Here is a 26304-nt window from a genome sequence, read left to right as displayed (position 1 = left end):
GCCAGAACTCCTTGGTCAGGGTTTTCCTAAGGGACACCAGCTGCAAGACCATAATTATGCCCAAATATGAAACTTAGTTGCTTAGGTCAAAGGAGATGTGTATATGCTGTTCTTCTGGCAGATATTCAATATAGATATCCATGGAATTTAGGTATTGTAGCGCAAGTGTGGGTTATTCTAAATTCGTTTCAAAGTACAAATGACTTTTTCTCCAGAACCACATCTCCTTTGACCTAATTTCTATGTTGGATCCCCCAACCTGCGGTGCAGCAGCAGCAGCTGGGACTGTACATTGAGCTTTCATAAGAGTCGTATTTTATCACAACCGAACCAGGTGAGCAATGCCCCAGCACCTAAAACAATGCTGTTGTCATAATAATGACCTATTGCCAAATCTCAGTAAAAATATAAATTTATGGATTACTTTATCTTCTTCTAAGCCAATCTTCCATAAGGAATAGGTGGGAATAGGAGAAGGAGTTACCAAGCAGTAAAATAATTTTCAATGTTTCTCCTAGGCTGATAAGGTTTTGGAATCATTGCACTATTTAGAGGTTTGTCCAGCTCAAAAAATATCTTTAGATGTATAAAATTATTACTAACACTTACTAATGACTAATACTTACTAATATACTTAAAATAACAAAAGTGCCCCAATCTCTAGACATCAGCTTCACTTCTGTTTTCGACACAATACTTATTATTATCAATACTGTGTGTGAGGGAGGTTGCCTGATTATTCACTTTAATCATTAAGCCTGTCTGTCTAATAAAATGAGCCAGTCTGCCAGCCTCCTTCACACACAGCAGTGGTCTTGTGCCAACACAACAACCTCTGAATGATTAAATACTTTAGAAGCTCAATAACATATGTAGTTTCATTTCAGAAAAGCAACAATGTTCCCTGATTGTGTATGATATATACAGACCATGCAGACCTTTGTTACCCATTATACATAACCCATTATTTCATTATCCTAATTTATTGGACAGTTGACATTACTTTTTTCAAGCTTTTCACACCAAGATTGGTGTGAACGTGTAGCAATATAGGAGACATTATCTGGAATAGGCATGGTATAAAATAGCTTATGACACGTGTTGGTTTATCACGATCAGTAGCCTATATGTCATGATTTATGTGGGATATTAGCAGAATAGCCGGAGCCCATCTTTTTATAACAATCAAAATATGTTATGACAGTTGGGCAGTGTGTGTGTGAAAATCTCATTCATTATCATCTGCATAGCATTTTCCTGGATGCAGTAGGTATATAACACCGCTCTACATATTTTCAAAAGTTGTCAGGTTCAGTTATGAAATGAGGCATTTCTTAGTGATTTTTACCTCCTGAATTCAAATCTGACAATGAAATGGATTTTTTTTCTATGATATAAAAGTTTTCCTTTTACAGCTACATATAATTAATTCTTAAAAGTTTCAGTACTTTGAAACATTATTTTTTTTGCAAATAAAAAAAATGCTGAATATTTTGTTATTTCAATTTTCTGATATTTATTTAGAGGAAACTTGGCAGCAATTCAAATAAGTAAAACATGTCTAAACACGGTGGCGAATTATAAAGAAATTGCACTACAAAATTTGATCCTCAATCAGTGATAACACTTTTTTGCTTGTCTCTTGTACTCCTGCATCAGATCATCTCTTACAATTGTCTAACAGTAATCTGCAGCATTAATGGATTCCATTTTCCTTGATACCTTTTCTCCATAGCCGCAATATTTTGGTGAAAATTCTCAACGTGCTCGGCGCTCACTGCTCCACTGTTTGATGGAAAAAAGTCTACATGCGAATCTAAGAAATGAATCTCTAAGGACATGTTACACCCAAGATCCTTATATATTTTGAGGAGATTTTTCACCAAGTCTTCATAGTTATCTGCTCTTGTGTTTACCAAAAAATTAGTTACCATTATAAATGCTACACATGCAGCCTTTTCCTTGCCCTGCAGCAAACAGAGAAACTCCTCATCTTGAAAAAGCTTATGAATCTGAGGTCCAATAAAGAATTTTTCCTTTATCTTTGCTTCACTCAACCTTGAGAATTTATCAATAAGTTACTTGAATGCTTTTGCATTTTTGTCCATTGCATTTACAACGTAATTCATTAGGCCCAACTTGATATGCAATGGTGGTAACAAAATCTTATGTGGGTCAACAAGTGCTGGATGCAGGACATTTTTACTTCTGAAGAGGCCAGTCTCTTTTATTGTAGTGATGTTCTCTTGCACAACTATCCCACTCACACACCAAGTAGTACTTTGTGTATCCACCCTGGAGACCAAGTAAGAGGGCAACCACCTTTATGTCACCACAGAGTGGCCACAAATGTTGGTCATAGTTCAGGTACCTCAACAACTGTTTCATTTTGTCATAGGTTTCTTTCATTTGGACTGCATGACCAACTGGAATTGAAGGTAACGCATTGCCATTATGCAGCAAGACGGCTTTTAGGCTTGTTTTGGACGAATCGACGAAGAGCCTCCATTCCTTTAGATTATGACTTCTCTGCAGAGCTTCCATTAAAATTGATGTTGTTGCATGCCATGAAGAAGTATTGGACAAGATCTTTATCACGGTTGCGGAACTAGGAAATCCGAACATCGCTCATTAGGTTCCAGGCTACAGCAGTGGAATCTTCTAAGAGCTCAGCTTTACTCTTGGGCAGATCCAAATCTCTAACAAGATCGTTCAGTTCACTTTGTGTTATAAGGTGTGGTTCAGGTGAGGTTGCAGACAGAAAGTCTGGATTGTGAAAGGAACATGCTTCATGACACCAAGCGCCCTTTTCTTTCTCACTTGACTCAACTGAAACTGTTTTTTGTGCTTTTGAAACCAGCGACTCTCCTGTATATGATGATGCTGAGCTTATTGCAAATGGAATGTTTGGATACTGTAAAGTCCACTTCTTCCTTTAAACTCCTTTGCTAATGGGGGAACCATGCAGAAATAGCAATTGGTAGTGTGATCGGTTGGCTCTCTCCAGATCATTGGGACGTCAGAAGGAATAGATTGCCTCTTCTCATGCAACCAATGGGTAAGATGTGATGCACATCTATTGCAGTATTTGCGTCGAGCCCAACTCTTGTCCTGATCGCCTACTCTGCAACCAAAATACAGATTGTAATCATGGTAGTCAAGTTTCGCCTTTGCAAAAGTGACTTCTCCCCATATGTACCAAAAACTAACCGCTTTGTTAATGCAAGAACGAGGCATATCTAAAAAAAACATATAGAAACATGTAAATATACTAAGAAACTAAGCTAAGATATCCTGAAACTGTATACCTTACACAGAGAGCATTTATAAAAGTAGGTGATGCAACTGTAATTAGGATTACGTCATCGGAGCTGAGCTTGCGGTTTTTGATTGGTCACCCTAAGATGATAAAATACTAAAGGCTCAATAGACTAAACAGATGATGTAATAGAATAACTACTAACAATGTAATAATGATGATGAAATAATAAAGACGCAATTTTTCTATAAGTCTACATGAAAGGCATCATAAGCAATTGCAATCTCCTCTGGATCTTGAAAATTAGGTCCAGTCAGCAAATTTAAGCATCATATTGGTTTTCAACACCACAAAATTAGTTAAGTTTTACTGTTTTAATCTCCGTTAATATTAAAGAAGCATGCCAATCAACATTTTTATCCTCTTAATATATTGCAATCATCATATTATATGGCACTGTGCACTTACAATTGCTTATTTTGCCCTTCTACCAGCTAATTCATCTCTTTTCCATTAGGTCTATGACATCACATGATTAAAAACTGACTAGCTGAATCTTTCTAAGCTCTATGTAGAAACAGTAAGTCTCTTTTCTCTGCATGAGTCATCACTGGAAAAGTCCCTGAAATGGAAGGCGCAAAGGAGGGATGAAGAATCGTGCAGGGAAAAGAGATTTCCTATTTCTACATAGAGCAGGGAATAGAGAAGAATTAACTAGGAAGAAAGCCAAAATGAGCAATTGTAAGTACACAGTGCTATGTAATATGATGATTGCAATATATTAAGAGGATAAAAACTTTGATGGGAGTTTTTCTTAAATTTACTGTTGTATATATATTTCTGATTAGATCCATGGACAGGGAAGAAATACCCCAAATTCGGATTAAGATGATATTTTATGATTGAAGATTGCATTTGGCCTTAAATGACAATAGGTGCAATTATATTAGATTAACATTTTTCTAAGGAATTATAAAGCTATGCGTTGTGGGAAGCTTGACTTGTTCAGTATAACTCGAGGCCCAGATTCATTGTGCAGTAAAATTAACTCCATGTGTTATGCATAATAATGAGGTATTGTCAAAGCCCTACTAATATTAAATGGAAAAGAGAGCAAGATAACAACTCCACGTCTGTCATCTCTGCCCTTTTCCTTGCTACACTCCTTAATTTGAAGCTATATCATGTAGAAAGGTGCGGGCACATGAGACATTACATTTTCTTTAGGGCACAAGCGTATCTGCTGCAACATGACTGGACAATTCCCATGTATTGGGCAGTTAAGATAGTGGAAGAAGTGGATTTCCTTCAATTATTACCCTTCATTTACTGTTATTTAATCAAATGAATGTTTCCATGCTCAAACATAGCGGGCATCATATTTCTTGCATTTGGGGTGTGTATATTAGTGCCAAAATAGAGATGAAACACAAACAACCATGCTTCCAAAATGGAGATCCAATATGTCTGCAGTTGGTCAGTTAGATGAAAAAACAAGGCCAATTAATGGTGGTAACTATAAAAAAAGAAGTGAGAAATATCTCATATCTGTGGCACAAGTTTAACGAAATACTCCAAAATCCGAAGTCTAGTTTGAATTATTACCTCTTGATAAATTAGTCATGTACCCATTTTTCCATTCAGGTGCCATCTTGTGTACTCATGCCATGAGGTTGTCATTCTTTCATCCCATCTCAGAGATTCCTTATGTTTGTCTCTTACATTTGACTGCATATGTACCAATGAGAGAATGAGAAGTGGAGAGGAAAAAGTCGGTGAGGTAGGGGAAATGAGTGGAGAAGGAGTAGACCAGAGCCTCATTGTCATTTTGCACAGATATATCCTTTCTTAAAGGGTTATTGTAAACAAATCAAGTAATTCCATATCGCTAGAATATAGGATACTTTTCTGATCTCTGGGGGTCCGTCCACTTGGAACCCCAGTGATCCCAAGGTCAGGGCTTTGAAAGCCAGAGATCCAGGGCTCTGCAGCCCCAGCCAGCATGAAGCGGAGGTGGACATGTTTCATTCATTGTTTCTAGGGTTGCCTAACGTTGTGTTCAGCTATTTGTGGCAGTCCAATAGACAATGAATAAAGCAGATCACTATGTATAGGCAATAACTTTTTGGGAATAACCCTTTAACCAGGGCTGTGGAGTCGGAGTCGTGGAGTCGGAGTTGGTGTCCATTTTGGTGGAGTCGGAGTCAGTATAAAATGGACTGACTCCAACTCCTAAAATATAGAATAAATTGGGTACAGTAGTTCAATGCAGTTTGTGGGGAATATTTTTTCATAAGAATTTGGTAAAGTTATGAAATATCCTATAAATGTCTGTCATATTCCTGATCTAGACTTTTAGCTGAGATGAATCTGTGCTACAGTAAATTTATCACTTAAACATAAACCATGTATGAGGGAGTCGGAGTCAGTGTCATGGAAATTGAGGAGGTTTGGCTTACCAACTCCACAGCCCTGCCTTTAACCTTTCTTGAATTGTATTAACTTATACAATTTACTCATGATACCAATATTTCATCATCTAGTGAAAAACATATTCATTAAACATCTACGTATTTTAACATGGGAGCCCAGGATAGATGATGGATCGAGACATCCGTTGGACTTATCATTTCTTTCATGCTTAACATCTCCCGCTGTCTCAGGACATGTAAACGCTGCAAACAATCCAGCAGAAGTGATCGCCGAGCACTATGTGAATTTAGTCATGATGTGATTATGTGACATAAAGGCAATGGTACCTCAAGGTGAAACGAAATCCCTACAAGGATTTTTTTCTGTCTTTTAATATTTCTAGGGTGTGGATAAAATTAACCATAGTGCTTTTTTATTGCCTTTTCTGTAGGAATAGAAGATATACTGTAATGTGTGTAGCTTTGCTTTGCACTGAGGTCTGTGGAATGAACCTATTGTTGATAGCATGCAGTAAGTTAATATCTGACCCGCTTGTGTTATATATACGCCGCACAGTAACAAGCACAACCATACATTAATATTTCATGAATATTTATCCTTCTGCAGAAATCTACTAGGAGATATGTACACAGGGGCGCTTAAATGTCCATTCCTGTACAGATAGCCAGAGGCCATTTCATAGCTGGAAACCTAGAGATTTCAGCAGTGTTATTACATTTGTAGGATGAAGACAAGGGCTAATATTAAAGTAATTAATATTACCCAGATCAATGAAATAATCCTTGAAACAGTCCCAAATAGTGAATTGTCATGATAAGCCCTGTGTTTGTGAGTGGTACAAATGATTTTATATTCATCTTTGTAATTTAAGTATAATACGTTCCAAACCAACTGGCTACATTTTTTAAGCTTTGAGGTTGCTGGAGGGACTAAAAAGGATTCTTGATCCCTGTTGAGTTCTGGAGAGATGCACAAAAAAACAGAAAAAGAAGGTAATTTCATTGCAGTTTTCTTATACAAGTAGACTTTTATAGTACAGAGGCAGGAACCTGTTGTCATTCCATTTTTCTTCACAGCATGCATTTTAAATATGAATGTCCAACCACTTACTGATATTAACAACTAGACTTTACACTTGGTCTATATGGACACTTAAAATCGCATGTAATCGCAGTGGAATATTGAATATATATGCAACAAAAGTCACAAGAAACCATTACAAAATTTAAAAATGGCCAGAATTTTTGTAATAATCTCCAGAATTAAACTTTCAATCCTGAATTTGCACCAACTTCATGCTGTTGTGTAGTGTGACATAAACTCCCTGGAAGAAGCACATGAGCGAAACCTACTTCAGGATACAGAGACTCTTTTCAGTTAGGATTTTAGATTTTTTGATATGTGCTTTTGTCACTTTGTTGTTTATTACTTTGCTGGTTCTGTATTTTATGATTTATGCATTTGGTCAATGTTTGGGCTATTATATGTGACCAGTGTACAACTCTAATATTTCTGTATCAAATTTACTTTTTTCCATACAATCCAATGCCCGGTTCTGTTTTTTGTCTGTGAGTTTCTCCACCTTGATATGTGTTTTATTCAACATTTCAGGAAGGGTTATTTAATAAAATGGCTATTTTATTATGATTTAGTAGATGCTATCTGTTGTTTGGTGAAACATGTTGTGTAGTGTGTAACGGGTCTGGGAAGTGGAACCTCTGAGCTACTATACAAAGGGGCAGTCCTTGTAAGGAAGCGGGTGGCTCCCAGGGAAAGCGGGCAGGCAGTCACGTCAAGTGACAGGGATATTCTCTGGGTATAAGGGCAGGAGGTCACGGCGAGTGACGGGGACAGTCTCTTGACAGGCGGGTGGTCACGGCAAGTGACAGCAGGGTAAGAGTCTCTCGACAGGCAGGTGGTCACGGCAAGTGACAGCAGGATAAGAGTCTCTGGACCGGCAGGTGGTCACGGCAAGTGACAGCAGGGTAAGAGTCTCTGGACAGGCAGGTGGTCACAGCAAGTGACGGCTAAGCCTCCAGGTAGGCTAGCAGGCAGGTAGCAGGTGAGCGCTCCCAGGTGAGCGGGTAAGAGTCTCTGGACACGCTGGCAGGCAGGTATCAGGCAGGTATCAGGCAGGTATCTGGCAGGTGCTTCCTGGTCCGCGGGCGGACTGATCCATAGACAGACTGGCAGGTGCTGGTAGGCAGACTGTCGGACCGCAGGATTGCAAGCAGGTAGACAGGTATCAGGAAGGTTTCAGGCACGTATCTGGCAGGTGCTTCCTGGTCCGCAGGCGGACTGATCCATAGACAGACTGGCAGATGCTGGTAGGCAGACTGTCAGACCGCAGGATTGCAAGCAGGTAGACAGCACTGGAAAACAAGCTGGCAACGGGACCTGAGGGCTGAAGCAGAGTTGAAAGGCTTTGCAACAACATTGCTCGGGCACCTCCATTTTGGAGGAGGTGCCTTATATATGGTGAGATCCTCCGGCCATTGGCCGGGGACTCCTTAGGACGGCGCGCGTGTCCCCTTTAAGAGAGAGGGAGCGCGCGCCCTAAGCACAGTGACCGGGAAGCAGCGCGCGCTGCCAGCAGAGTGGGAGGAGGACGCCGGGCACGGAGCGGAGAGGTGAGGGGAACGGCGTCCCTGCCTAGCAGGAGGCAGGGACGCCGACGCTACAGTACCCCCCCCTTTAGGCCCCCCCTTTTTTAGGCCAGAGAGAAATTTATCAAGGATGAGAGGGGCATGGATTTTCTCCCGGGGCTCCCACGTTCTCTCCTCAGGACCAAACCCCTTCCAATCCACTAGAAAAAAGGTCTTTCCTCTTACCCTTTTGGTGGCCAGAATGTTCTCTACCTCAAACTCGTTTTCAGCGGAAACCGGAGCAGGAGGCGTACCTGTAGACTTGGAAAAAGAGTTAAGTATAACGGGTTTGAGTAGAGATACATGGAAGGAGTTAGGGATCCGCAAGTTGGCCGGGAGTTTCAATTTATAGGCCACCGGGTTGATTTGTTTGATAACTTCCAGTGGGCCGATGAACCGAGGCCCTAACTTGTAGGAAGGTATATTGAGCCGGACATATTTGGACGAGAGCCAGACTTTATCTCCAGGACGGAATTGTGGCGGATCCAGACGTCTTTTGTCAGCCTGTTTTTTCATCCGCTCGGATGACTGAAGAAGTGCGGATCTGGTACTTTCCCAAATGGAGGAAAATTCGCTAACAAGAGATTCCACAGCCGGATTGTCCACCGAGGTGGAGACGGGAAACGGAATCCGAGGATGCTGACCGTAGACTATAAAAAACGGGGATTTGGAGGAAGATTCGCTCTCGTGATTATTGTAGGAAAATTCGGCCCACGGTAAAAGATCCACCCAGTCGGAATGGTGAGTATTAACAAAGTGCCGGAGGTAACTGGTTAAAATTTGGTTGATCCGCTCTACTTGACCATTGTACTGTGGGTGATAAGCAGAAGAGAAGTCCAAGGTGACCCCCAGCAATTTACACATGGCTCGCCAGAAGCGAGAGATGAACTGAACTCCTCGATCGGATACAATGTGGAGAGGAAGACCATGAAGACGGAAAATATGATGGATAAAGTCTTTAGCCAACTCAGATGCAGATGGGAGGCCCGGCAGGGGAATGAAGTGAGCCATCTTAGAAAAGCGGTCAGCGACCACCCAAATGACCATACAACCGGCAGAGACAGGGAGATCCGTTATAAAGTCCATGGCTATATGCTGCCACGGGGCAGCAGGTACAGGAAGAGGCAGGAGGCGGCCGGCTGGCAGGTGTCTAGGAACCTTGTTGCGGGCGCAGGACGCACAGGCTGAAACAAAGTCTATTACGTCCTTGTGTAGGGTAGGTCACCAGTAATGCCGGGTAATAAGCTGGAGGGTCTTTTTCTGATCAGCATGGCCAGCTAGCTTAGATGAATGTCCCCAGTGTAGGACCTTCTCACGATCAGGTACTGTTACGAACGTCTTACCGGATGGAAGACGATTTAGATTCACGGGGGCCACCTGCATTACTTTGGCGGGGTCGATGATGTGCTTAGGCTCCTCCTCTAGATCAGAGACCAAAAAGGATCGGGACAAGGCATCAGCTTTGATATTTTTGTCTGCCGGGCGAAAATGAATGAAATCAAAGCGGGCGAAGAACAAGGACCATCGGGCTTGGCGCGGGTTAAGTCTCTGGGCACTCTGGAGGTAAGCCAAGTTCTTGTGGTCCGTGTAAATTATTACCGGGTGAAGAGCCCCCTCGAGCAAGTAACGCCACTCCTCCAGTGGCAGCTTAATGGCTAATAATTCTCGGTCTCCTATAGAATAATTGCGCTCAGAGGAGGAGAAGAGTTTGGAGAAGAAGCCGCAGGTTACCATTCTTCCGGAAGACGACTTTTGGGTGAGTACCGCTCCAGCTCCGGAGGAGGAAGCGTCTACTTCTAGGAAGAATTGTTTGTTGCCGTCCGGACGATGCAGCACAGGGGCGGAGGAGAAAGCTTGTTTCAAGGAAAGGAAGGCCTCCTCTGCTTCGGGCAGCCATTCTTTGGGATTAGCGCCCTTACGGGTGAGCGCAGAGATAGGGGCAGTCCGGGAAGAGAAGTGCGGAATGAAGAGGCAGTAGTAGTTGGCGAAGCCCAGGAACCTCTGAATAGCTTTCAACCCCTCCGGTCGGGGCCACTTCTGGATGGCAGACAGTTTCTCAGGATCCATTCGTAGGCCAGTCTGAGAGATTATGTAGCCCAGAAACGGAAGCGAGGTCTGCTCAAAGAGGCACTTCTCATATTTTGCGTAGAGGTGGTTCTGCCTGAGCCTGAGCAGGACCTGACGAACGTCCCTCCGGTGTGTGGGAAGATCCGGAGAGAAGACCAAGATGTCGTCTAGGTACACCACCACGCTGGAGTAGAGAAGGTCACGGAAGATGTCATTGACCAACTCTTGAAAGACGGCGGGAGCATTACAGAGACCGAAGGGCATTACGAGGTATTCATAGTGGCCATCCCGGGTGTTGAATGCCATCTTCCATTCATCTCCCTGACGGATACGGACCAGGTTATACGCCCCACGGAGATCCAGCTTGGTGAAGATTCTAGCACCCCTCAGACGGTCAAATAATTCAGGAATGAGCGGAAGGGGGTATTTATTTTTCACCGTGATCTGGTTAAGGCCTCTATAGTCTATACTGGGACGGAGTGAGCCGTCTTTCTTTTTGACGAAGAAGAAGCCTGCTCCCGCCGGGGAGGTAGATTTCCGGATAAATCCCCGGGCCAGATTCTCCTCGATATATTCAGACATGGACCGGGTTTCAGCAGCGGATAAAGGGTAAATACGCCCATGGGGAGGAGTAGCGCCGGGTATCAGGTCGATTGGGCAATCGTATGGTCTATGAGGGGGTAATGTCTCAGCTTCTCTTTTGTTAAAGACGTCCGCATAAGACCAATAGGGAACTGGTAGGCCGGGTAGATTGGCTGGGGTAGGAGAAGGACAGGCAGGACGAACGGGAACTAAACAAGTCTTATGGCAGTCCTGCCCCCAGCGAAGGACTTCTCCGGTCTGCCAATCAAGCACGGGTGCATGTCTCTGGAGCCAAGGTAGGCCTAGCAAGAGGGCGTGAGAGAGTCCAGGCAGAACATGGAAGAAGATGCTCTCAGAGTGCAGCATTCCCACCTGCAGAGTTATGGATTCGGTGATGAGTTGGATGGGATGCGGTAAGAGACCCCCATCCACGGAGGCGACAGATAAGGGTACAGCCAGAGGTTTGGTGGGAATGCGGTATTTCTCTACCAGGGACTGAGAAATGAGATTTCCGGCAGCTCCAGAATCAAGTTGAGCAAGTTCAAAGTAACGGTTCTCCCCGCAGATGATAGAGACCGACAGCATCAGAGAAGGAGAGGATTTATTCTTGTCTAGGACGACCTCTCTGAGCGATCCTAGACACAGGCGTTTCCCGACTTCTCCGGGCAGGAACGGATCCTGTGCTCCTTACTACCACAGTAGAAACAGCTCCCCTCGGCACGGCGAGACTGTTAACGGGTTTTGACCATCTTGGTTTGGTCGACCTGCATGGGCTCTGGCGAGTGCGCCCAGGGAGTTACAGAGGAAGAGACGGGATTCAGAAAAGTAGGAGCAAGGTGTGGAAACCTCCTCTCACGGGTGACCTCTTTGGTGCGCTCTTGGAACCGGATGTCAATCCGGGTGGCTAGTGTCACTAAGTCATCGAGAGTGGTAGGAATGTCCCGACCGGCAAGTTCATCTTTAATCCGGCCGGACAGGCCCTCCCAGAAGACGGAAACCAGTGCCTCATTATCCTAGGCAAGCTCGGAAGCTAGGGTACGGAACTGTATGGCATATTGGCCCACGGTGAGACTCCCTTGACGGAGGCGTAGCAGAGATGAGGCGGATGAGGTCTTTCGTCCTGGTTCGTCGAAGACTTTCCGGAAGGCCCTGAGAAAGGCTGGCAGGTTGGATACCAGGGGGTCTCCTCTCTCCCATAGAGGATTTAGCCAAGCCAGTGCCTCCCCAGTGAGATGGGACCTGATGAAGGCCACCTTGGCTCGGTCAGTGGTGAACTGGTATGCCAAAAGTTCAAAGTGCAGGGTGCACTGGTTAATGAAGCCTCGTGCCAGGCCAGGATCTCCACCAAAACGAGGCGGGGCGGAAAGGCGTGGACCAGGAAGGGATGCCATGGTGTTGATGGGCAGCGGCGCTGCCGGAGTAGTAGTTGTGCGGGTGGAAGCAGCTCCCGATGAGGCGGTCAGTGTGTCCAGGCGGGAGTTAACACTACGCAGGTGGCCCAAGATGGAGTCCTGTTGGGACCGCTGACGGGATAGTTCATGACATAGGTCCGAGAGCGAGGGAGCTTGGGTGCCACCGGGTTCCATGGCCCGAGCAAACTGTAACGGGTCTGGGAGGTGGAACCTCTGAGCTACTATACAAAGGGGCAGTCCTTGTAAGGAAGCGGGTGGCTCCCAGGGAAAGCGGGCAGGCAGTCACGTCAAGTGACAGGGATAGTCTCTGGGTAGAAGGGCAGGAGGTCACGGCGAGTGACGGGGACAGTCTCTTGACAGGCGGGTGGTCACAGCAAGTGACAGCAGGGTAAGAGTCTCTCGACAGGCAGGTGGTCACGGCTAGTGACAGCAGGATAAGAGTCTCTGGACAGGCAGGTGGTCACGGCAAGTGACAGCAGGTTAAGAGTCTCTGGACAGGCAGGTGGTCACAGCAAGTGACGGCTAAGCCTCCAGGTAGGCTAGCAGGCGGGTAGCAGGTGAGCGCTCCCAGGTGAGCGGGTAAGAGTCTCTGGACAGGCTGGCAGGCAGGCAGGTATCAGGCAGGTATCTGGCAGGTGCTTCCTGGTCCGCGGGCGGACTGATCCATAGACAGACTGGCAGGTGCTGGTAGGCAGACTGTCGGACCGCAGGATTGCAAGCAGGTAGACAGGTATCAGGCAGGTATCTGGCAGGTGCTTCCTGGTCCGCAGGCGGACTGATCCATAGACAGACTGGCAGATGCTGGTAGGCAGACTGTCGGACCACAGGATTGCAAGCAGGTAGACAGCACTGGAAAACAAGCTGGCAACGGGACCTGAGGGCTGAAGCAGAGTTGAAAGGCTTTGCAACAACATTGCTCGGGCACCTCCATTTTGGAGGAGGTGCCTTATATATGGTGAGATCCTCCAGCCATCTTTAAGAGAGAGGGAGCGCGCGCGCGCCCTAAGCACAGTGACCGGGAAGCAGCGCGCGCTGCCAGCAGAGCGGGAGTAGTACGCCGGGCACGGAGCGGAGAGGTGAGGGGAACGGCGTCCCTGCCTAGCAGGAGGCAGGGACGCCGACGCTACATAGTGGGAGTCTAAAACTATGAAGGGTTAAACATAAAGGCACAGACTTTACCATCCTGAAATATTAGACAGTTTACAAGCATGAAACACTTGGGATAATGTCCTGGAGCTATGGAGTTGAAGTATCATAAAATGTATACACCTTAGTTATTTTAAATATGTGGTTTCTTTGAATGCATCCATCCATGGCCGTAAAAATCACCTGTGGTTATGTGTAGTTTTATTACAATATGAGTTAGGGTCTGCCGGGAATAATGTAGAAGCCATGGCTTATAGATTTACACATTACCTGCAAATGTATATTTTTAAATAAAGAAAAAATACACATCTGTATTGGAGTGCACTGGGCTCTGTGTGTTAACTAACATCTATCATAATTAACATCTATCAAATTCCCACTGGTACATTTTGCATTGTAAGTACGTTTGGGTTTAAAATATATTTTCTGACACCTCCAAAACTAGAACTGCAACAGATGTGTACAGAAGAAAAATATATGTGAACACGGTAAAGCGAGATCCATACTGAAGACGTCTACAAGCTAATAACAGCTAGCCTTGGCCTAAGGTTAAGCCCCAGGGTTAGAGCAGCTGCCCAGCGCACATCAACAGCTGAGACAGCGGGATCTGTATAGTGCTGCTCGACGGAAAAACAAACTACTGCCAACTACAAGGAGGGAAGTCAGAGAGGCCGAAATGAAGAATCCGCCATGGCTAAACTTCACAGGTGGAAACAAAAAAGTAACCCACGACTAAGAGAATGACAAAGTAAGGCTGTATGATCCGACTTAAAATATAGCAAAAACCCATCGGGTCACTTTTCCTTATCTCTTCAGGACAACGCTATGTATTTTGGAACTTGAGGCAACAGCGATTTTTACTAGAGCCATGGCCATATGAGGTTTTGACATAGCCATATGAGGTTTGTTTTTTGGTTATTTTTTATGGGGGGGTTATATTTTCAATATTTTATAAAACTTTTTAACTTTTTATTAAAGTCCCACTATGGGACCACTTGCACTTCTATAAGCCTTATCACTCATGTAGTATACTCTGCTATACTTATATCCTGTGGATTAATAACCATGTGGCTGGGCCTAATAGAACTAAAGTGGCAACCCTACTGCCCGCCATGCATCATCTGCACTTGCACTGATGGATTGATGAAAGAAGGCTCCTTCTTTTCTCTAAGCACTTAGATGGTTTTGGCCAAAAATCTCTGGGGTTAAACAGCCGAGGTCAGTGGGAACACAGACCCCCACAGTTTTAGCAGTAGTCCAGTTATATGTTTCAGTCGAACTCTTGGTGCTAATCTAGCAGGTATAGTGGAGGGCCTACAAAATCAACACGACGTATATATCCTCTTGGAGCAGAAATTAAACCAAAGAATTGAACTGATTATTATTATTATTATTTATTGTTATAGCGCCATTTATTCCATGGCGCTTTACATGTGAAAAGGGGTATTCATAGCAAAAACAAGTACAATAATCTTGAACACAATGTGACAGCGACTGGTACCGGAGGAGCGAGGACCCTGCCCGCGAGGGCCTCAAAATCTATTAGGGATGGGTGAGGATACATTAGGTGAGGGTAGAGCTGGTCATGCAGCGGTGGTTACTGCAGGTTGTAGGCTTGTCGGAAGAGGTGGGTCTTCAGGCTCCTTTTGAAGGTTTCCACGGTCGACGAGAGTCTGATGTGTTGGGGTAGAGAGTTCCAGAGTAGGGGGGAAGCACGGGAGAAATCTTGTATGCGATTGTGGGAGGAGGAGATAAGAGGGGAGTAGAGAAGGAGATCTTGTGAGGATCGGAGGTTGCGTGCGGGTATGTAACGGGAGACTAGGTCAGAGATATATGGAGGAGACAGGTTGTGAATGGCTTTGTATGCCATGGTTAGGGTTTTGAACTGGAGTCTCTGAGCAATGGGGAGCCAGTGAAGAGATTGACAGAGAGGAGAGGCCGGGGAATAGCGGGGGGACAGGTGGATTAGTCGGGCAGCAGAGTTTAGGATAGATTGGAGGGGTGCAAGAGTGGTAGAAGGGAGGCCACAGAGCAGGAGGTTGCAGTAGTCGAGGCGGGAGATGATGAGGGCATGCACTAGTGTTTTTGCAGATTCATGGATGAGGAATGTGCGGATCCGGGAGATATTTTTGAGTTGGAGTCGGCAGGAAGTGGAAAGGGCTTGGATATGTGGTTTGAAGGAGAGTTCAGAGTCCAAGGTTACTCCAAGGCAGCGAGCTTGGGGGACTGGGGAGAGTGGACAGCCATCGACATTGATAGATAGGTCAGTTGGGGGGGTGAATGGGATGGCGGAAAGATGATGAATTCTGCTTTGTCCATGTTAAGTTTTAGAAATCTATCAGAGAAGAAGGATGAAATGGCGGACAGACATTGTGGGATTTTGGTTAGTAGGGAGGAGATATCGGGTCCAGAGAGGTAGATCTGTGTGTCATCAGCATAGAGGTGATAATGAAAGCCATGGGACTCTATGAGCTGCCCCAGGCCTAAGGTGTAGATGGAGAAGAGCAGAGGTCCTAGGACTGAACCTTGGGGGACACCAACAGATAGGGGGCGAGATGAGGAGGTGGTGCGTGAGTGGGAGACACTGAATGTCCTGTCTGTTAGGTATGAGGAGATCCAGGATAGAGCCAAGTCTATAATGCCGAGAGATGAGAGAGTTTGTAGTAAGAGGGAATGGTACACTGTGTCGAAGGCAGATGACAGGTCTAGGAGGAGGAGGACAGAGTAGTGTTGCTTGGATTTGGCAGTTAGTAGGTCGTTGGTGACTTTAGTCAGGGCAGTTTCAGTAGAATGGTGCCGTCGGAAACCAGATTGTAGGCGGTCAAAGAGGGAGCAGGAGGAGAGGTGGGAGGACAGTTCAGAATGGACGTGTTGTTCCAGTAGTTTTGAGGCATAGGGGAGAAGTGATATGGGGCGATAGCTAGTCAGAGAGGATGGGTCAAGGGAGGGCTTTTTGAAGATGGGTGTGATTGAGGCATGTTTGAAGCATGATGGGAAGACACAAGTTGTTAGTGACAGGTTGAAGAGGTGGGCTAGGGCTGGGATGAAGATAGTGGTAAGGTTTGGGATGAGGTGGGACGGGATTGGATCAAGTTTACAGGTCGTGAGGTGTGATTTGGAGAGTAAAGAGGAAAGTTGATCTTCAGAAATGGTGGAGAAAGTGGTTTTGGAGGAAGAGGGTTGAGTAGGTGTGGGGAGGAGCTGTGGGGGCTTTAGGCAAAAGCTTTGTCTGATGGTGTCAATCTTCTGCTTGAAGAATGAAGCAAAGTCTTCGGCTGAAATAAGAGGAGAGGGAGGAGGCACTGCGGGACGGAGGAGAGAATTGAAGCTGTTAAATAGTTGTTTGGGGTTGTGAGACAGGGAGGATATGAGGGATGCAAAGTATGTTTGTTTTGCTGCAGTGAGTGTGGACTTGAAGGTAGTGAGGGATTGTTTGAATGCAATGAAGTGCTCATTGGAGTGGGACTTTTTCCATCTACGCTCGGCAACCCTGGAGGCCCGTCGCAGTTCTTTAGTGAACTGATGAATATATACGTCAGGCAGTACCATTAAAAGGTATCAACCACTGAGGACTCTCAAATTTTAATATTTTTCAGTGAGGATGGCTTACTTAGAACAAGTTGTCACTGAGAAAATCTACTCAAAAGAACTCTCCCCCAAAAGAATACATACACTATGTGTCAGCACATTGCGGTTAACAAATACAAGAACTCCACTATTGCTATTCATTTAAAAAACGTGAGGTATTTAATTAATACATTTTGATTAAAAAGCGTAAAGCCATCTAACCACGTCAAGGTGACCTCATTTTAGATGATCTCTATCACTAATGTCCTACCTCTCCATGTGCCAATCCAGGCCTCATCTGAACTAGAGAAGTGAAAGGAAACCAGGTGCAGCTCAATATCAGATCAGTGAGGGTCTGACACCGACACACCCATGAATCAGAACGATCAGTTATTCTCCACACCAGCAGAGTCCAGATGTAAGCAGTTGTAGGGCTAAATAGCACAGATCCATCAACCATGTAGAGGCTGCAGATTTGTTCCTATACAAATTAGAAACTGTGCTGTTCAGCACTGCAACTGCTTAAATTCCTCCATCACTTAGAACAGCTAATCATGGGGTAATGGTTGTCAGACCACTGTAAGAAGTGTGGACAATGACTGTCGCATTCCAATCCCTGAAGACACCAATTGCGTTATGTGAATAAGTGTTATGTGTCTTTTACATATATTGCGATATATATTTTGAGTGTGGTAAGTATTGATAGTATAATGTAATCCATAGTGCATAGCAGTGTTATAGGTTATGTTGGTAATGTGATAATGTAAGGTATTATAATGTATAGTGAAGTGATGCATGAAAGATATAGGTTAGGGTTCAGGACATAAGGTAGTGTTTGCATAGAATGTAGGTGAAAGGGTAAGTCTCCCCAGCAACAGACTACAGGGTCAGAGAGAGAGTTAATGTTGGGACCAGCCCACGGGGGAGGGGTTAGAGCTGGGGCAAATAGCCTACTTCCTGAAATTAGTCAGATAGAAGTTAGAGTCTGAAGAAGTGACAAGTGTGCAGTGCTGCAGTTTGGGTGAACTACAGCAAAGGAGATGAAGGGACAAGGAGGTAGCGTGATCAGGAACTGATAGAAGAGATGGAGTGGCCTTCCACCTTAAAGGGGTCCTTGGATAGGATGAAGTGTCACGAGAAACCCTGAGCTTGATAAACACCGAAGGTATGGATCTAAAGAGGACTGAGACTGTGGGACTAGTGAGGGTCTCGAGCAGTAGATCCAGGGCGTCCATAGTGAGAGGATGCGTAGCCGCTGAGCAGGTGTAGAGTTGTAAGGGGCTCAGGGTGGTAGTTGTGGCGAGGAACGACTGCATTCACACACCCTGGCTCCCTACCCTACATGGAAACAAACGGTGTACTGTCTGTTGATTGATTTGGATGTCTGTGCAACACTCACAGTTATAGGCTCTTCCTTCTTCATAGTCCCGATTTCTTTCTTTATCACACAAGTCAGAGGCAGACTGAAGGTTCTTTAAAACAGTTCAACTTTACTATATAGCCAATATTCCAAGACAGGTTCAGTACAACACATAGCAGATGTTTCAGCCTGAGCTCTCCCTTTTCCTTCTTGTGCCCCTGGCACCTGGAGTCGGTCTCGGGGCTTCAAAGCTTTTGCTTATACGTCCCCGCTTCTATTCTGTGGTTCCCCTCTGTTGTCTCCACTTGAGACGTGAATAAGGCTGGCTTCTCCAAACCTTCTGTAGACCGTAGGCCTCGGACGTTAAGGGAGCGTTCACAGCAGTAGCTGGCGGACCTCCGCACGATTTATCTATGAGATGTTTTCTGTTCTTCAGCAGGCCACAGGCCTACCAGCCTACTCCTCTGTCACATCTCTCCCTCATACTCTAACTGACTAACTGACAGGAAAAACCTTTGCTCTGCCCTGGCCCAAACTCCTCCCCCTTTTGACTGGGCCAATCACCAATTTTCCTTAGGTTGCTGGGCAGACTTCCCCGTTACTATACAAGCTCCTCTTACACTGGAGCTATTGCTAAACACATTAACTATTTCTATCCTAAACTATTGTGCCCACCACTGCACTGTACCCAGTTCCTAATCTAATACTCCATCTATATCTAACCTATACTGACCCTATAACTAACACATCAGACATTAGGTCACATACATACTCATATATAAACACAGAGTACAGCAATATGTGCACAAAGAGGGAAGAGGCACATGACCGTCCTGGTCACCCTCTTACAGAGTAACTCGCTGAACAGGACTGTGGGGACAAGCTAGGCTATGACGAAGTAGGGTGAAACAATGTGCTCTACTGGCCCTGGGGTAGACTACAATAGAAGGAAACGATGTCAGTTAAAAGGCTTCTTGCTGTGAATGAAACATGCTTAAGGCTGTGTACTCACTATCCCTGATACGTAACCGTCATCAAGTTCAGTAAAGTTCCCATGTTTGAACGTAAGTCTCCTTTATTAATCTGTGGAACTCGTGGTCCTGGGCAGCCAATACCATCGGCTACCGGCGGCCTGCATGGGCACAAGGCCCTCACAACACTAACACCCAGCCAGGACCCATAATTGTAATGTGTCGGAAACATGACACTTGCCTATGAGTACTACCCTGGGCACTGTTACACCACCACCTAAGGAGAGGTCATCCATATCAACATAGTGGAACAACCCTTTACTAAATGTGATGTATTTTATTCCAGTCGTTGTTTACAGCGGGGGTCCGATGGACACTAAAGTCACTGGATAAATCATGCATTAAATTTGTGTATGTGGTTCAGTCCATTCCCAGCACCATGCGCCAAGTCGCATCGCGGATGAGTGCAGAAGCTACCTGCCATCACATGCTCTATTTTCTTCCATAAACCACAGTAATGCATGGTGCAATTTTTTACCCATGAATTGTTCATATGCACTAGTACAAAGGCTGACAATGATCAGTGTGCCATCTGTGTGCATTACTTTGCGCACATGACTAGGACAGCACACTGATCAAACATAAACCCATCTAAAAAAAGCCTAGGGCTGATGACTACTTAGGATAAGTTATCAATGTATGATCGTGGGGGTGCAACACCCGGCACCTCCGCCATTCAGCTGTTTTAAGTGCCGGTAGACGGAAGTGCTCAGTGACGTAGCTGCTCCGTCTACTGATAGTGGCCGTACTGCACCTCCGCCCCCTATTGATTTGAATAGGATGCTGTTGTGCAGTACTTGGCCACGGGCTCTATCAGTAAATGAAGCAGCTCGATAACTAAGCACTTCCGGCAGACACCGGCACCTAGAACAGCAGATCGCAGGGGTTGCTGGGTATCGCACCCTCACCGATTAGACATTGATGACCTATCCTAAGGGTAGGTCATCAATGTTAAAGTAGTGGACAACCCTTTTAAGTTGAAATGCACTAAAACGCATGTAGTCCAAACATGACTGTACCAATAAAGCCCAAATACCAAGAAGCATAAAAAATAAAGCAGCTTTATTTATAACATGATATACCAAAAAAGAGACAAAAACCACAGCGTCAACAATACGATATGTAAGGCGCGCAAACACATGTAGAAAAAACACTGAAAAAAATGCAATTAACCAGCTTTTTTATTATGTTTAGTTATATAGCGCCATTAATTTCACTGCGCCACTGTCCCCAATGGAGCTTACAATCTAAGTTCCCTATCAATATGTCTTTGGAGTGTGGGAGGAAACTGGAGTACCCGGAACATTCAGACTCCTTGCAGATGTTGTCCTTGGTGGGATTTGAACTCAGGACCCCAGCGCTGCAAGGCCACTCTGCTACCCTACTGATAGGTGCAAAATGCTGCAGAGAATCTGCAACATCAAAAACTCACCAAATGCTCATCATGGGAAGATGGCCTTTGCTGATTTCCCCAACTGTGTTATTCTTATGACAGGGCCCAAGACAGTAGAACATATCCCTGTGTCATGCATCGTCCCCACCAGCATTACTCTAGCCATGACAAAACTGTTTCAGTTTTACTCAGAATGCTTTTTTTTGTAGTATACGGTGTAAATGGTCAGAAAACCTAATTATGGAAAATAGCTGGAATTTATTGTACTGTGGTGGAAACATTATTCTAGCACAATATGCCAATATGTAAATCGTTTGCTCAGATAATGATCTATCCATAGACCATGCCCAGGATTCTGCAGCCAAGAAAAACAATCAGGAGGCACAAGGTAGATATTCCGCATTAATACAGAACACTGCTCCTGCTAATTTCACCTCATGGACATGAGCTTGTGGCTGGGAAAGCCAGCTCTTTTATGATTGAATGATTATTCCATTTTGAAGCCATTTTTTCTCATCATCCTGTTACTTGTCGAGCATATTTCTGGTTTGTTATTGTCCTCATGATCCATGAAGTGTATAGTTGCCTACATCGAGGGGCAGCATCAATTTTCCCAGGAACCTTGAGGCTTGATAAAGATAGTGAATATTGCCTTATTGACATCCCTGATTCCTGGCGAATTAATAGAATGTATGGCTGCTAACTGTATTCTCTCCGGTGATTCAGCCTCTCCTGTGGGTACAATGGACTATCGTTAGCGAGCCTTTGTGTGTCGTTATAGGAATATCATATGAACCTGCCTCTATATTGATTTTTTTACTGTTAAACCCAGCGATCTCTATAGTCCAGCAGCTCATTGAGTATGCAGAGTGGTTTGGCCGGTGGTGAGAGCTGACGCCTTGAACTTAACGGAGGAAGCGTCCATGTTAATAACAGAAAGCTCTTGCCCTTAGGTTGAGCAGCTGCGCAGCTTACAGGAACAGCTAGCTTATCTGGAGCTAAAGCGAAGGCGGGCCTAGGTCAACAAGCAGGCGTCAAGTATTCGTAAGCTATTAGCTCCCAAGCTATGTCTGGAATAAAGAAACAATCACACTATCCTCAGAAGAAGGAGAAATACTTATAATAGCAATTTTCATAGCGGGGAATAAATAGTGGATTGTGCCAGTATGTAAGTGCCAATGAGATAAATGGCAATATGCTACACCCAGAGCACTACAACTCTCATCATACATGACCATAATTCTGTGATTTTTTATTTTTTATTTAACCAGTTACCCTGATGGAGGTCTTCCGAAACATGAGTAGCCAACACTCTTATGGCTATTAAGTATTTACAACAAATAGTCACTGATTTAACACTCACCAAACCAATGCTGGTATTATAACACAAGTATAATGTAAAGAAACATTTCATTTATGCTCCTTAATTTAGTGGAGCTCAAAGATCAATATTAATTTAAAGAAAGCTTTTATCCTGACTGGTACAGTTACCGGAGTTCTGCATTTGACGTAATGTAGAATTTACAAGCTGTAAAGAAACATCACATATAATGTCCTTAAATGTCTACCGCCATAAAGACAATTATTGCTGTGAGCTGTTCTGAGTGCCCCAAGCATTTCTCTTTGTATTGAGAAGGATGGTTGCTGCAGCGTCGCTTCATGTAAATATGTATCCTGTACAGGTGGTTGATTATACCCATCCCGCTACGATGGAGAGGTCGGAGTAATAACCTTCATCTCTGCTGGGATAATCTCATTGTTTGGAACGGCTGGAAATTGGTCCAATTTGTCAGACCTGCCTAAGGGTCCTTTTACATGGAGATAAATTAGCAAACATGATTCCAATTGTTCAAAAAACGTGTATTCATATGTAACAATCATGGTTGCTTTTTTGTGATTCCAATCACTTTTCAGATTGCTTGTATTTTTTCTTGTCTTTTCTGCTTCCACAAAGTCATATACCACTGATAAACACACATTGTACAATCGCTGCACATTAATGTAACATCGCGTGGGGCAGTAGCGGTGGGCAAGGTACCGTACTCGTCTTCCACGTCCTGGCATGCTGCATGAAAATGGGTTTCCTAGCTGTGTGTGTGCTTTTCTTGTTACCTGGGCGATACGCCTCTGTAGACTGCATGTGCTGCTATACCGGGCAGGCCAGGACCAGATGTTAGAGAACGAATTGAGGAAGACCAAAGTCCAGAAATAAATTTCTTTTTACTGAACATGAACTTAATAAGATCTATGTACGTCAGATAATAGGCACAATTCTTCATTAAGCTGCTCTTGCAGTAAGCAGACATGGGCACTTGTCAGTTACATTAAATGACACTATTTCTCTTGCACTCATGATAATCCAGCCAACGGTTATGGGAGTCTTTGCCTTCCCCTGTGAGGGCCACATGGGTCGAGGTGTAACGCTACGGCTGCTCACAGCTGCTCTCAGTTCACAACTAACTAGTGAGGACCCCACTGTTTGAGGTATGTCGGTATCATTCCTCACTAGAATCTTCTAAGACCACTGTTTTCTGTAGGAGAGTTTAAGTCCCAATATCGTGACCATTGCTTCCTTTCAAAGCACAAAACTGAGTTCCCTTTCACTGTAGACAACTGTTTACTAAATTCGGTGTGTGAAACCACCCTAAGGGACATCTTTTTTCAGGGGGATTCCACATAAATCCTGCCTGAAAAAGCTGTAAAAAAAAAGAACATATGCACGGTAATGTAAAAATGTCTTTTTGTGCATATGTCCATCTTTTGTAACTTCTTTTAACTGCTTCAGGCTTTGAAAGCCATGAAGCGGCTAAAAGAACTGACCTTTCTTCAGGCAGCTTCCGCTTGGAAGATGCCACTATTTTATATATAGAATGTTAAAAGAAGATGTCGGCAGCATAGGTGCCGCAAAAGATGTCCAAAAAGACACTTAAGTTAAAACAAAGCCGGTGTTTTCCTCAAGAGTCTTCCTACAGCAAAAACTACGTGGGTAATCTGGGATCTAAAAGACATCATGTGCATGTAACCTAGAAAATATTTGCCAATCTGCATGGGCATACAGTAGTTTCCTGAGGGCATTACCTGCCTCGTCATGGCTGGATATGATGGTACCTTAGGTAGGGACCCAGTGCATAATTTCAGAGAGAATATAAGGGCAGGTGCAGATGGCTGTATTTTGGACCCGAGCGCGATTAAGCAAAACATTGGACCAATGTAATTCTATGGGGCCGTGCACGTGTTAGTTTTTTCTTAGGACAGAGCTGGTCCAAGGTAAAAATCGCAGCATGCCCGAGTGTGGTCCAATATTGGGATCACACTCATCCATATAAGTCCATGAGTCCATGGAAAAGATTGGATTGCACTTGGATGACAGAATGGAGGAGATGGAGAATTTTTTTTCTCCATCTTCTCACACACTATGATCGCACTCTGATGAAATTTTGATCAGAGTGTGATTTACATAGTTGACCCGACTCTCTCGGATGAGAGAATATACACTCGTGTGACCCTAGCCTAATGGGAAGTACTGAAACAATTCATGAAATGAACATTTTTAGATGCATTGGGTTATTAAATGAGAATGAAAACGGAATAAATATTGTTAATTTTCATGATAGGAATAACACTAAAGGCGTATGCCCACTTTAATTCATCCAAGCCGAGATCGCTCTGTGGGTGCACAGGTATGTGTGTAAAGTGGTTAATTTTTAATCCTTTCCATGAAAGAGGAATCAGTGTGAGTCAGTATTAGAACTCAATTGTTTGATGTAATTATGTTACATATACTTCTTGGAACGGAAGGCAGTCATGCGACTTTATGACGGTATTTAAGGAGTGGTAAAAGTGACTATTGGATTAGCATAGAAACTGTGAGCAGGAAATTAAATAGGGCCGCCGCAAATGTATGTGTCAGGATTTCTGTCATGCTGTCAGTGTGTGGGTGCAGTGGAACTTTGAGATCGCCAGCTCGAATCGTTTATCATTGAAGATGGATCATTTCTCTGTTTGCTCCCTATAAACATTTGCTAAAGTTGCCAGGCCTGCACTTAGTGAGCATCACATATACTGCCATTCTGGAGGTAGAACTTGAAAGATGAATGAGCCGTGCTTTATTATAATTGCCACTGCCCCTTTCTTCTTTCTCCTACACTGTCTGTTAACACAATCGAGTATTAGTTATGCAGTCTGTTGGGGAATTATTGCACATGATCAGCCTCTTTTGTAGACATAAAATATGTAAATTAGAATTTTACATTGCTTTAAAATGCCTCATACTGTAAGCCATTGCACATTTTATGTCCTTACCTGCTGGGACTATGGTTGAAGCAAACATTTCTAAATGGATTTATTTTTTTTCCTGCCATTTCTGCACTATGTGCAAATGGGGCATATTTAATTCAAAAATGGTTCATGATGGCAATGAGAAATTTACTTGTCATTCCGTATGTGAGCAATATTGTCCTTTATTTGTTAGAGAGTATCTAATGGACCATTCAGCTTGTAATATTTTTTGAAAAGACACTTTTTTTTAGTAAATAAATAATTATATTCTTCATGAAATAACAAATCTGGAGCATATTTTCTTAGAGAAATGTATCAATAAATTGACAACTGGGTGTTACCATTTGGATATGTGTCCATACAGCTATTGACAATATCCAATCGATGGTGATAATCCAGACTGTACCGGGACACAAGGGGAATGTAATCAGCCAGTCGTCATTTAATAATAAAAAGAGAATACAAGGATTTACTAAACTGGACATGTCACAGAACTAACAGGTCAGTAAATAGCAATACTTCAATTGCTTCCTTTAGTACCATGTTCCCATGAGCAATCACACTGCTCTTTTCCCATTTCCTTTTTTCTTCAGGGGTCTGCACCTAAATTAGCAATTTATGTAGATCTGATCATCACATTTTTTGCTGTTTTTTTGTTTTATTGCAGATTTGAAGTAGTGTTTTCTTTAAGCATATTTTTTTGGCCATAAACTCCTGGGGCGGATAAATTTTTTTTAGGTTCTCCATAAAATCCTATAAGAAAAAATGCATGAAAAAAATGCACAGGTAAACAGTATCTTTAACCCCTTGTTACAAAATGACATACACGTAAGTAAGCCTGGAGTGAGCAGCGGCTGTTAACGGTTTAAATGCTGCTATCACTCTCTGACAGTGGCATATTCATGGAGTGGTTGTTGCTGCCATCATAGGACCTTCAGAGGAGACCCAGATTTACACTATATACTGCAATGGTATAGTATTGCAGTACATAGTATAAAAGTTCAGGCAACCACAGATAAAAAAATAAATATATATAAAATTTGAATGACCCCTCCTATTTCCATTTTGAAAATAAAGATACTAAAAAATAAACATATTTCATATCATCATTGTGACGCTGACTATCATCAC

At 43.9% G+C, this 26304-nt stretch overlaps 1 protein-coding gene across 2 annotated transcripts in view; it reads left to right on the top strand.

Moving 5' to 3' along the window:
• The window catches only part of LINGO1 (leucine rich repeat and Ig domain containing 1), a 484570-nt gene that overhangs the window by 266957 nt on the left and 191309 nt on the right, over positions 1–26304 (top strand). The window lies entirely within an intron of this gene.

This window comes from Phyllobates terribilis, unplaced genomic scaffold, assembly GCF_046119375.1.
Source record: "Phyllobates terribilis strain yellow unplaced genomic scaffold, ASM4611937v1 Scaffold_11__3_contigs__length_659146591, whole genome shotgun sequence".
In the NCBI taxonomy this organism is placed as follows: domain Eukaryota; kingdom Metazoa; phylum Chordata; class Amphibia; order Anura; family Dendrobatidae; genus Phyllobates; species Phyllobates terribilis.
Note: the sequence above shows the minus strand (reverse complement) of the source record. Positions and strands in the feature narration are given on the sequence as shown.